The following is a 12,776-nucleotide window of genomic DNA, read 5'->3' as shown; positions in this document are numbered from 1 at the left end:
GAAGTACTCTAATGTTAGTTGAAGGATCAAAGTATTTCATCCCTTGGCAGACTCAAAAAAGCGGAGAACAGCTTTTTTTTTTCTTTCTAATTTTCAAAGGAATACGGCAATGTGAAAAAATGGCCAAACTGCTAGACTGATGTGGGCTTGGTGCCAAGAGGAGGCCTCACACTTCTCTACACATGGGTACACGTCCTCTACAAGGGGACTTTGCGAAAAAGAAAATTCCAGTGTCTTTCTTTGAAATGCTGACTTAAATAAGAAGCTTGAATAAACAGAGTTGAGACAATGTAAAAACAGCACCTACACTCTCAAAATAGATTATAAACAATATAGTTGTACAACAGCATTCTAGGCATCTGCCCTCTGAAAATGCTTTTAAAGAAAACTGATACTTCAGAATATAGGAGAAACAGTTTAATGTATGTATTTTTTATATTTAATTGTAAAGTAAATGCTGTTAAATGGCAATGTTTTAAAAGTGCATGTTAAATAGGTGAAGTATTTTATATAATTATATTAAAAATTTGTTAATGAATCCTTAAGGAAGGGCCATCAGAAGAGATGACTAAATTCTGTTATTTACTATGCTTCTCTAAAAATATTTTAAATTTGGAACCATTCTAAACTATGACTTGCTACTGAATGCAATTTTGAGAACTCTGTTTCCCAAAGAGAAATTAACATATCCATCATGAGAACATATTTATATATCTTACAATGTATCTTTTAATTTATATTCAGTACATCCTTAAGGACTATATTATATTAAGAATTCTGCTCATTTCAAAAAAATGCAGTTAGTTATAACTTATATTTTTCTTTATAATAATGCATGGTGGATGAGTTACTTTCTTATTTCAAGGATATATTATTGTTTGCTAGTTAGCATATAGTATAAATTTTGATAGTTGTTTTATGTGGTAAAAGGGAATATTTTAAATTGTTCCCAATGTAACTAAATTTTACATTCTTTTCAAGTGACTTCATTAATATCAGCAAAGAAGTTAATATGTGAAAAATGAATCTGTTGAATCTCTCCTATATAATGTTCATATTAGTGTCTTTTCTTTAAGCTGGAAATGTACATTTCAACTCATATATTTCCAAGAAAACCAGAAGTAACTGTTGTTAAGACACTCCCCAAGAATTTTTTCTTGATCTGTTTCCTGTAAATTCTCTAGAGGTAGGGAGAAAAGAGGATGAATTCGATAAATACCTAGGAAGCAAAATTAGGAAGACTTTGTATCTGACTGCATGTGAAGGATGGAAGTGGCAAAGAGAAAGGGTTCAGAGACATTTCCTGGGTTTTGATGAGGTGCGTGAAAAGCAGTACTACCAAATGAAACCAAGAAAAGAAGGTGCTGGTTTAGGGAGAAGATGGTGAGTTCAGTTTGGGATATGATGAACTCAAGGAAACGGAGAAACCCGTAAGCTGGCATCTGGCAGCTGGTTTGGATACCGAAGTCTGAAGCTCAGGAGAGGAGCCTGGGCTGGAGACACTGAAGGGGATCTGAGAGTTAGCATCAGTATACATGGGTGCTAAACAAGAGGAGGAGAGTAGTAAGCAAAGGACAGATCCTGGGGAGCACCAACGCTTAATGGGCAGGAAGAGGAAGAGAAACCAATGGCAGAAAGAGAGGTACCAAGAGAACTGGGATAATGTAGTTTCAAAGAATCCAAGAGAACTTGTGGCACATGAATTTGCCTAATAATAATAAAAAGATCTCTTAGTGACACTTGATCTCAAGGAACGGCGGAGAAGCTTTATGTATGTTATTCCCACCATAACCCTGGAACTAGAGACGGTTACCTTTATTTTACAGATGAAGTAGGTGTTAAAGAAACTTACAAACTCCAGGGCATACAGGAATTGTGAAGCTCCGCACGTTTGGCCTGTGACACTTCCCATCCTTAGGGACGGGTGTTCTTTTCCCAGCTACAGCATGGTACAGTAGATGTGTCCGAGGGATGGAGAATGTGAAGGGTTAGGACTGAGACCCCAGTCAGAGTGGAATACAGGCAAGCATAGGAAAGCCCACATAAGGGAGACCAGCATTTGGAGGAATGGTGAACTAGCAGTTCTCACTTTGCCCTTTTGTGGCATTTCTAATTCTTCCTACGTACGCAACCCTGCTGTTCCCTCATTTCCCTGTCAGCTGCTTAGTTTTCCTGCCATTGTTAAGTCACACTTTGAGTCCTGATTTCCCTACCAGCCTTTTATTAATGAAGGCTGTTCTTTCATACGTTCCTATGTGGTAGGGAGATAGGCTTAAAATTCTCCTCCTGCAGGTGCCCAGCACAAATCATTTATTCCTTCTCACTGACTTTGAAATGAATGCTATCTACATTATCTATCCTTGCAGTCATTTATTCCTCCTGGTTCCTCTTAAAGCCTCTCTCTCCCTCTCTCTAATCATCTCCTTTCCTTTATTTTCCATACTAATAACCTTATGCACTTTGCCTAAAGGAAAAATATCAAACTTCCTGCTGTGGACTTCCACGTTCTGTTTTTCTAATAGTGCATCACTAAGGGCCCTCCCCCCAGCCATCCAGAAATACTGGCTTTTAATGCTTTTAGAAATCTTGGAAATGTATGATGCCCCTATTCATTCTGAGAATATAAATAACTCTCTAGCTATGTAAGGAACAGGGAGAGAGTACTATCCAATAGGAAAATGTGTGAGTAGGCTGACGAATTTATCTTCTTGACAGTTAGAAAGGTATATATATAGAAAGAGGGACAGAGAAAGACATACAGAGATATATGTGCCTGTAACTGAAAGTTAAAGAAAATAAAGAAGTTACTGATAATCCTCCTCCGTGGCCTCTGAAAACAAACATTTATTTCATCTCCCTTATGGCACAGAAGCAGCGAAGCTGGTAAAGACATACAGAGTCACAGTGCTGCTCCTAGAAATCAGAACCACGATTTCCAGAAGGGGCCACACTCTAACAGAGTCCTGACTGAATGCCTCTCATGAGGATGCCTCTCTGACAGCTCATCTGCTGATAACAAAACTGCTTCATGAATCTTGCTGCTGCAAGCAAGAGGCTGAATGAAGATAACAGTGCCCTCAATTTCAAGAAGAGAACAATACCTTTTAAAATCCCCCCTACCCCCAAAAGAAGGGAATAAGAAAATCTACTGACATTTTTTTCCTATCTGAAACACATTTTGGAAACGGGAATAACTTTCTATCTTCCCTACAAATCTCACTGTTGCTTATAAGGCTTCCATTATAACCTCTTTTATGGAAGCTCTATCACCATTTGCTATCTTCTCTATACCAAGAAAATGAACGTTTGCTTACTGCTCTTTGAAATCTCAACTCCCACACCATACTTTAGGCCTCAAAAATATCACCCTTCCTTTGTCAGACGGCCTCCCTCTTCCTTTAGTTTGTTACGTCTTGCCTTCAAACTCCATTATCTCCTGTGACATAGTTTCTCACTGCTTGCTAGGACTGACAAGTCAGCCCCTTCATTCAAACTCTCCCCATCAGAATGACCTGTTTGATTTCCCCAGCTTAGATGGTTCTGGTTGAATTTCATCAAAGGAGACAGAGAAGAAACCACTAGGATGGTAAGAAAACAACACAAGAAAGTATGGGGGTCCTAGAAGCCAAAAGAAGGGACTGGTTTGAGGTGAGAGCAGGTAATAGTGTCAGTACTGCTGGGGTCACGGATGCTGAGAATATGGAATATCTTCACTGGATCTGACAAGAGGAGGTCACTGATGGTCTTGACAAGAGTGGTGTCGTTGGAGAATGGGTGCCAGACTGAAGCGGGCTGAAGGATGACTGGGAGTTGAGAAAGTGAGCACAACACAAAATAAAGAGCTTGCCTATGAAAAGGGATTACAAAGTATGGAGACAGTGGATGTAGGGTCACAGGAGGAATGTTTTTCCTTAAATATGGGAGATGCTGAAGTTCTTATATAAGAGAGGAATGATACAGTGCCCAGAAAGAGAATGTGGCAGGGGGAGGGAGTAAGAGCAGAATGGAGAAGTCTTGTGAAGGCAACAGAAGAGGCCTGGGGCAAATACGGGGAGGCAGCACTATTTCTGCTACAGGGAACAAGACTTCTGTAACTAAGTGAAGGTGGAGAAGGTGGACATAGTTGCAGGATGCGGATGCACTAGATTTGGAGGCATGTTCTTTTTCCTTTATGTAAAGGAAAAAATGTCTTTAAAGTTCATTAAATTCTTCTCTGCATAGGCTATACTTCATTATGAATTTTACTAATTTTAACAGTTGTCTTCATGATTGTGAATACAATATATAATAAAGATACGTTTATCTTATCTATGGTAGGGTAGTGCAATTAAAAAACTGTTTTGTGCTCAAGACTGCCAAGATCAGGTTTATTTGGGGCGCCTGGGTGGCTCAGTCGTTAAGCGTCTGCCTTCGGCTCAGGTCAGGATCCCAGGGTCCTGGGATCGAGCCCCGCATCGGGCTCCCTGCTCAGCGGGAAGCCTGCTTCTCCCTCTCCCACTCCCCCTGCTTGTGTTCCTTCTCTCGCTTTGTATCTCTCTGTCAAATAAATAGATAAAATCTTTTAAAAAAAAAAAAAAAAGAAAAGAAAAGATCAGGTTTATTTACTTTGATTAACTTAATGCATTTTATAGGTCATGTACTTTGAAATAACTATACACCACATAAAATATGGTAATACAATGAATAACTTCAATTTAAATAATATCTAGTTCAGGAAAAGCAAAAATATTCTATATGACAGTTGCAGGTCATTAAGCATTAAGCTGATAAAACGTTGGTCACTAGGAGGCAGAAGTTTCACCTAGTGTATTTTAGAAATATTTTACATCAAAAGGAAGTATCTTAATGAAAAATAAAGTAAAATTACTTGCTGATAATTCCATGTTTTTATTCAGGTGTTGATAAATAGTTGATGTACTCTTTCTAAAATTTATGAAAGCTTTACTGCTAGCTGGATTTAATTTTGTTGGTAAAGTAATACCAATTAATCTTAACTGGGAATTTCAATATAAATTACTGAAAAGATTTAATTGGAAAATATTGTTTAAAAACTTGTAGTCTTTGTACTTTCAATTCACAGAAAGGCTAACTCAAATTACATTAACGAAAAAACTCAAGGGACTCACTGAAATAGATCAGAATAATTTGTAATTAGCGTGTTCACGTTAACATTAATTAGCATGGAATGCAATTTTAGATGAGTATCTGTTATGTGCTAGAGAACATTTTAGGCAACGTGCTATGCAAATGACCACACAGATTTATCCTCTTGGAGAATTTATGGTTTAATTAGAAAATACGAGAGACAGTACAGTGCAACAAAATGCAAAAAAATGAGAAAGAACAAGATCTCTGGTGGTTTCAGAGATTACTTTCACAGAGCAGGACAGCTGATGAGCAGGAAGTTGGCAGGTACAGCAGGGGGCATTTAAGGCACTCCTGAAAGTGTGGAAGGTTAATGCAGGGGAATGAGGCTTGTGGAGGTAATTCTTTTCAGAAGTGAAGGGTTCTTCTAAAGTCCTTGAAAATGAGTCCCTCTTATTAGTACTACAGATTAATCTCTTATCTCTTATATACTTTTCTCTTAAAATAATTTAAACTTTCTCACTTGTTTTTATTTTATGAATTTGCCTTAAAAATAACTTTTAATAGAATTCCTAAAATTACATATTTATATTAATGTATTCAGAAAGTATTTTTCATGGAAGGATACCTCAAAGCCAGAGCTTTGAGCTAAATATCAGTATTTGGGATTTAAATAGTATTCCTAAAATCTTCTCTGAAGTGCCAAATTAATGACACTTTCCTAAAATTTGTACTATGATTTAAAAGGCATTATTTATTTTAATTTATAAACTCACTAATAAGAGGCCAAGATCCAGTTAATACTAAAATCTTAAAAACCATATAGCAATTACAATACTGCTATTATTATCAATTATAAATTTCTAATGTGCCAAACACATAGTAAGGAAACAGAGACTAACTTGCCCAAGATCACAGATAACTAGTGCAGCTGGGAATCCAAACTCAGCTTAAAGCTCATTCTCCTAATCAGTTTAAGCAGATACTATAAACATGAAAAACATCTTATTTTATTATATCCTTTCAACAATCCCATAAAGGCAGGTACCACTATCTTGTTTTATTTTTATATATATTTTAAAGATTTTATTTATTTGAGAGAGAGTGAGAGCGCATGAACAGGGGGCAGGGGCAGAGGGAAGGAGAGAAGCAGACTCCCCGCTGAGCAGGGAGCCTGATGCTGTGGGACTTGATCCCAGGACTCTGGGATCATAACCTGAGCTGAAGGCAGACGCTTAACCGACCGAACCACCCAGGCACCCTACTATCTTGTTTTAAAGGCAATGAAAGTGAGGATGAAAGAGATTAAGTAACTTCCTGAGGTCATAAAACCAGAAAAAATTTGAATTTAAGTCTACTGATCCAGAACATACCCTCTTATTCACTACGTAGAGACTACTACCCAGTAAACTCCCACTTGAAAAAGGAGATTTTTAACCTCTTTAAGTACATACACAGTACAAAGGAGATTTTTCACCTCTTTAAGTACATCTGGTGCTGACTGGAAAGAATCAGGTAAGGGGTGGGATGGAGTGGTATAAAGATAATTAGACAGTTTAGTATGAGGAACTAATACTTGTAGAATATAATTCAAGTTTATGTAGTCCACTAAATTATTGACGCACTGAAGTAAGAGCAGAAATTGATACTAATAATAAGCAGTTTGACTGCTACTGACTTCATGGAGTTGAGGTGCCAATGTTATTCCTTTTTTGTCACATTTTGTTTTCTTTCTGTATGGAGTGTTATGTGATACACTTATTCTCATTTTAAAACTAATGTTCACATGCAAAAACAAGGTAAAAACAAATGTTGATAGGAGAATGTCGTAAATCTCTTGAGCTAATGGTCACAAGTCTTCTGTATTCATGACCCACTGATTTGGAAATTACATTTGCTGCTTAATTCTCCAACTCCTCAGACAACAGGAGAGAACATTATCACCAACTTCAGGTGAACACTTTATCTACTTGCCACTGACTTGTCCTTATATAAAAAGGACCAGTGGAGGTCCTCTGCCTATTTGTATGAGCATATTTAAATATATTCCAGTGACACTTACTGAAATGAAATTCGGCTTGAATAGATAGGATAGTAAAGCTAAATGCTATTTATTTATTATCAATTTTTATTTACATTGTAGTTAGTTAACATATAGTGTAATATTGGTTTCAGGAGGAGAATTTAGTGATTCATCACTTACATGTAACACCCTGTGCTCATCACAAGTGCCCTCCTTAATGCCCATTGCCCATTTAGCCCATCCCCTGCCCACCTCCCATCCAGCAACCCTCAGTTTGTTCTCTATAGTTAAGAGTCTCATGGTTTGTCTCCCTCTCCCTTTTTTTTCCATCCCCTAATTCATCTGTTTTGTTTCTTAAACTCCACAGATGAGTGAAATCATATGGTATTTGTCTTTGTCTGACTTATTATTTCACTTAGCATAATACACTCTAGCTCCATCCATGTCATTGCAAATGGCAAGATTTCATTTTTTGATGGCTGAGTAATATTCCGTTGTATGTGTGTGTGTGTGTGTGTGTGTGTGTGTGTGTGTACATACATATATACCACCTTTTCTTTATCCACTCATCAGCTGATGGACATTTGGGCTCTTTCCATAATTTAGCTATTGTTGATAGTGCTGCTGTAAACATCAGGGTGCATGTGCCCTTTTGAATCAGTAGGTTTGCATCCTTTGGGTAAATACCTTGTACTGCAACTGCTGGATCAGAGGGTAGTTCTATTTTTAACTCTTTGAGGAACCTCCATACTGTTCTCCAGAGTGACTGTCCCAACCGCATTCCCACCAACAGTGTAAGAGGATTCCCCTTTCTCTTCATCCTTGCTAACATCTCGTCCCCTGTGTTGTTAATTTTAGCCATTCTGACAGGTGCGAGGTGGTATCACATCATGGTTTTGATTTGTATTTCCCTGATGATGAGTGATGTTGAACTTCTTTGCATGCGTCTGTTAGCCATATGGATGTCTTCTTTGGAAAAGTGTCTATTCATGTCTTCTGCCCACTTCTTAACTGGATTATTTGTTTTTTTGGGTGTTGAGTTTGATAAGTTCTTTATAGATTTTGGATACTAACCCTTTATCAGATATGTCATTTGCAAATACCTTCTCCCATTCAGTAGGTTGCCTTTTAGTTTTGTTGATAGCTTCCTTTGCTCAGCAGAAGCTTTTTATCTTGATGAAGTCCAAGGAGTTCATTTTTGCTTTTGTTTCCCTAGCCTCCAGAGATATGTCTATAAGAAGTTGGCTATGGCTGATCTCAGAGATTGTTGCCTGTGTTCTCCTCTAGGATTTTGATGGCTTCCTATCTCACATGTAGGTCTTTCATCCATTTTGAATTTATTTTTGTGTATGGTATAAGAAAGTGGTTCAGTTTCATTCTTCTCATGTGGCTGTCCAGTTTTCCCAACACCATTTGTTGAAAAGACTCTCTTTTTTTTCCATTGGATATTCTTTCCTGCTTTGTTGAAAATGAGTTGACCATATAGTTATAGGACCATTTCTGGGTTTTCTATTCTGTTCCACTGATGTGTTCCATTGATCTTAGGTGTCTGTTTTTTTCCCCCCCTAGTACCATACTGTTTTGATCACTATAGCTTTGTAATATAGCTTGAAGTCCTGCATTCTGATGCCTCCAGCTTTGCTTTTCTTTTTCGTCTTCTGCTTTGGCTATTCCATGGTCTTTTGCGGTTCCATACAAATTTTAGGATGGTATGTTCTAGCTCTGTGAAAAATGCTGGTGGTACTTTGATAGGGATTTATTAAATGTACAGACTGCTTTGGGTGGTATAGACACTTTTACAATATTTGTTCTTCCAATACATGGGCATGGAATATTTTCCATTTCTTTGTGTCCTCTTCAATTTCTTTCTTAAGTGTTCTATAATTTTCAGAGTACAGATCTTTAACCTCTTTGGTTACATTTATTCCTAGGTATCTTATGGGTTTTGGTGCAATTGTAAATGGGATCAATTCCTTGATTTCTCTTTCTGCTGCTTCATTATTAGTATATAGAAATGCCATAGATTTCTGTACATTGATTTTGTATCCTGTGACTTTGCTGAATTTATCAGTGCTAGGAATTTTTTGGTTGTCTTTTAGGTTTTCTACATAGAGTATCATTTCCTCTGCAAATAGTGAAAGTTTAACTTCCTCCTTGCCAATTTGGATGTCTTTTATTTCTTTTTGTTGTTTGATTGCTAAGGCTAGGACTTCCAGTACTATATTAAGTAACAATGGTGACAGTGGACATCCCTGTTGCGTTCCTGACCTTAGGGGAAAAGCTCTTGGTCTTTCCCCATTGAGGATGATATGAGCTGTGGGTCTTTTGTATATGGCTTTTATGATGTTAAGGTATGTTCCATCTATAACTACTTTGTTGAGAGTTTTTATCAAGAATGGATACTGTGTTTTGTCGAATGCCTTTTCTGCATTTATTGAGAGGATCATATGGTTCTTATCCTTTTTAAAAATTATTAATGTAGTGTGTAGCAGGTTGATTGATTTACAAATATTAAACGACCCTTGCAGCCAAGGAATAAATCCGCTTGATCATGGTGAATAATTCTTTTAATGTACTGTTAGATCCTATTATCTAGTATCTCGTTGAGAATTTTTGCATCCATGTTCATCAGGGATATTGGCCTGTAATTCTCCTTTTTAGTGGGGTCTTTGATTTTGGAATCAAGGTAATGCTGGCCTAAGAGAATGAGTTTGAAAGTTTTCCTTCCATTTCTATTTTTGGAATAGTTTTAGAAAAATAGGTATTAACTCTTCTTTAAATGTTTGGTAGAATTTCCCTGGGAAGCCACCTGGCCCTGGACTTTTGTTTATTGGGAGATTTTTGATTACTGACTCCATTTCTTTGCTAGTTACAGGTATGCTCAAATTCTCTATTTCTTCCTGTTCCGGTTTTGGTAGTTTGTATGTTTCTAGGAATTTATCCATTTCTTTCAGATTGCCCAATTTGCTGGCATGTAACTTTTCATAATATTCTTTTATAATTGTTTGTATTTCTTTGGTGTTGGTTGTGATCTCTCCTCTTTCATTCATGATTTTGTTGATTTGGGTCCTTTCTCTTTTCTTTTTGATAAGTCTGCCTAGGGGTTTATTAATTTTATTACTTCTTTCAAAGAATCAGCTCCTAGTTTCATTGATCTGTTCTACTGGTTTTGTTGTTTCTATATCATTTATTTCTGCTCTAATTTTTATCATTTCCCTTCTGCTGGCTTTAGGCTTTATTTGCTGTTCCTTTTCTAGCTCTTTTAGGTGTTAAGATTAAGTTGTGTATTTGAGACCTTTTTTTTTTTTTTTTGCCTCTTGAGGTGGGCCTGTATTGTTATATACTTCCCTCTAATGACTGCTTTTGCTGCATCCCAAAAGTTTTGGACTGTTGTGTTTTCATTTTCATTTGCTTCCATGTATTTTTTTAATTTCTTCAATTTCCTGGTTAACCCATTCTTTCTTTGTAGGATGTTCTTTAACCTCCATTTATCTGTGGTCTTTCCAAATTTTTTCTAGTGGTTGATTTTAAGTTTCATAAGGGTTGTGGTCAGAAAATATGCACGGTATGATCTCAATCTTTTTGTATTTGTTAAGGCCTGATTTGTGACCTAGTCTGTGATTGATTCTGGAGAATGTTCCATGTGTACTTAAAAAGAATGTGTATTCTGCTGCTTTAGGATGAAATGTTCTGAATGTACCTGTTCAGTCCATCTGGTCCAGTGTGTCGTTCAAAGCCATCATTTCCTTGTTGATTATCTGCTTAGATGATCTGTTCATTGCACAAAGTGGGATGTTAAAGTTCCCTACTGTTATTGTATTATTATCAATGAGTTTCTTTATGTTTATTATTAATCCATTTATATCTCCAAAGTTAGGGGCATAAATATTTATAATTGTTAGATGTTGTTGTTGGATAGACCCTTTTATTATTATATAGTGTGCCCTTCATCTCTTGTTACAACCTTTGGTTTAAAATCTAGTTTGTCTGGGGAGCCTAGGTGGCTCAGTCGTTAAGCGTCTGCCTTCGCCTCAGGTCATAATCCTGGGGTCCTGGAATCGAGCCCCGCATCAGGCTCCCTGCTCAGCGGGAAGCCTGCTTCTCCCTCTCCCACTACCCTTGCTTGTGTTCCCTCTCTCACTATGTCTCTCCCTGTCAAATAAATAAATAAAAACTTAAAAAAAAAATCTAGTTTGTCTGATATAAGGATGGCTATTCCAGCTTTTTTTTTTTTAATTTTATTATGTTATGTTAATCACCATATATTACATCATTAGTTTTTGATGTAGTGTTCCATGATTCATTCAGTGCTCCATTCAGTATGTGCCCTCTTTAATACCCATCACCAGGCTAACCCATGCCCCCACCCCTCTCCCCTCTAGAACCCTCAGTTTGTTTCTCAGAGTCCATAGTCTCTCATGGTTCGTCTCCCCTCCGATTTCCCCCCCTTCATTTTTCCCTTCTTACTATCTTCTTTTTTTTAACATATAATGTATTATTTGTTTCAGAGGTACAGGTCTGTGATTCAACAGTCTTACACAATTCACAGCGCTCACCATAGCACATACCCTCCCCAATGTCTATCACCCAGCCACCCCATCCCTCCCACACCCACCACTCCAGCAACCCTCAGTTTGTTTCCTGAGATTAAGAATTCCTCCTATCAGTGAGATCATATGATACACGTCTTTCTCTGATTGACTTATTTCACTCAGCATAATACCCTCCAGTTCCATCCACGTCATTGCAAATGGCAAGATTTCATTTTTTTGATGGCTGCAAAATATTCCATTGTATATATATATACCACATCTTCTTTATCCATTCATCTGTTGATGGACATCTGGGCTCTTTCCATAGTTCAGCTATTATGGACATTGCTGCTATAAACACTGGGGTGCATGTGCCCCTTCGGATCCCTATATGTTTATCTTTGGGGCATATACCCAGTTAGTGCAATTGCTGGGTCATAAGGTAGCTCTATTTTCAACTTTTTGAGGAACCTCCATACTGTTTTCCAGAGTGGCTGCACCAGCTTGCATTCCCACCAACAGTGTAGAAGGGTTCCCCTTTCTCCGCATCCTCCCCAACATCTGTCGTTTCCTGACTTGTTAATTTTAGCCATTCTGACTGGTGTCAAGTGGTATCTCATTGAGGTTTTGATTTGGATTTCCCTGATGCCGAGTGATGTTGAGCACTTTTTCATGTGTCTGTTGGCCATTTGGATGTCTTCTTTGCAGAAATGTCTGTTCATGTCTTCTGCCCATTTCTTGATTGGATTAGTTGTTCTTTGGGTGTTGAGTTTGTAAGTTCTTTATAGATTTTGGATACTAGCCCTTTATCTGATACGTCATTTGCAAATATCTTCTCCCATTCTGTTGGTTGTCTTTTGATTTTGTCAATTGTTTCCTTTGCTGTGCAAAAGCTTTTTATCTTGATGAAGTCCCAATAGTTCATTTTTGCCCTTGCTTCCGTTGCCTTTGGCGGTGTTTCTAGGAAGAAGTTGCTGCGGCTGAGGTCAAAGAGGTTGCTGCCTGTGTTCTCCTTTAGGATTTTGATGGACTCCTGTCTCACATTGAGGTCTTTCAACCATTTGGAGTCTATTTTTGTGTGTGGTGTAAGGAAATGGTCCAGTTTCATTCTTCTGCATGTGGCTGTCCAATTTTCC

General features: G+C 37.6%; 1 protein-coding gene across 1 annotated transcript in view; it reads right to left on the bottom strand.

The window, feature by feature from the left end:
• The window catches only part of MICU2 (mitochondrial calcium uptake 2), a 165,770-nt gene that overhangs the window by 73,116 nt on the left and 79,878 nt on the right, over window positions 1-12,776 (bottom strand). The window lies entirely within an intron of this gene.

This window comes from Phoca vitulina, unplaced genomic scaffold (genome assembly GCF_004348235.1).
Source record: "Phoca vitulina isolate PV1807 unplaced genomic scaffold, GSC_HSeal_1.0 scaffold5, whole genome shotgun sequence".
In the NCBI taxonomy this organism is placed as follows: Eukaryota; Metazoa; Chordata; class Mammalia; order Carnivora; family Phocidae; genus Phoca; species Phoca vitulina.
The sequence above is the reverse complement of the archived record's forward strand: the minus strand, read 5'-3'. Positions and strand labels throughout refer to the sequence as shown.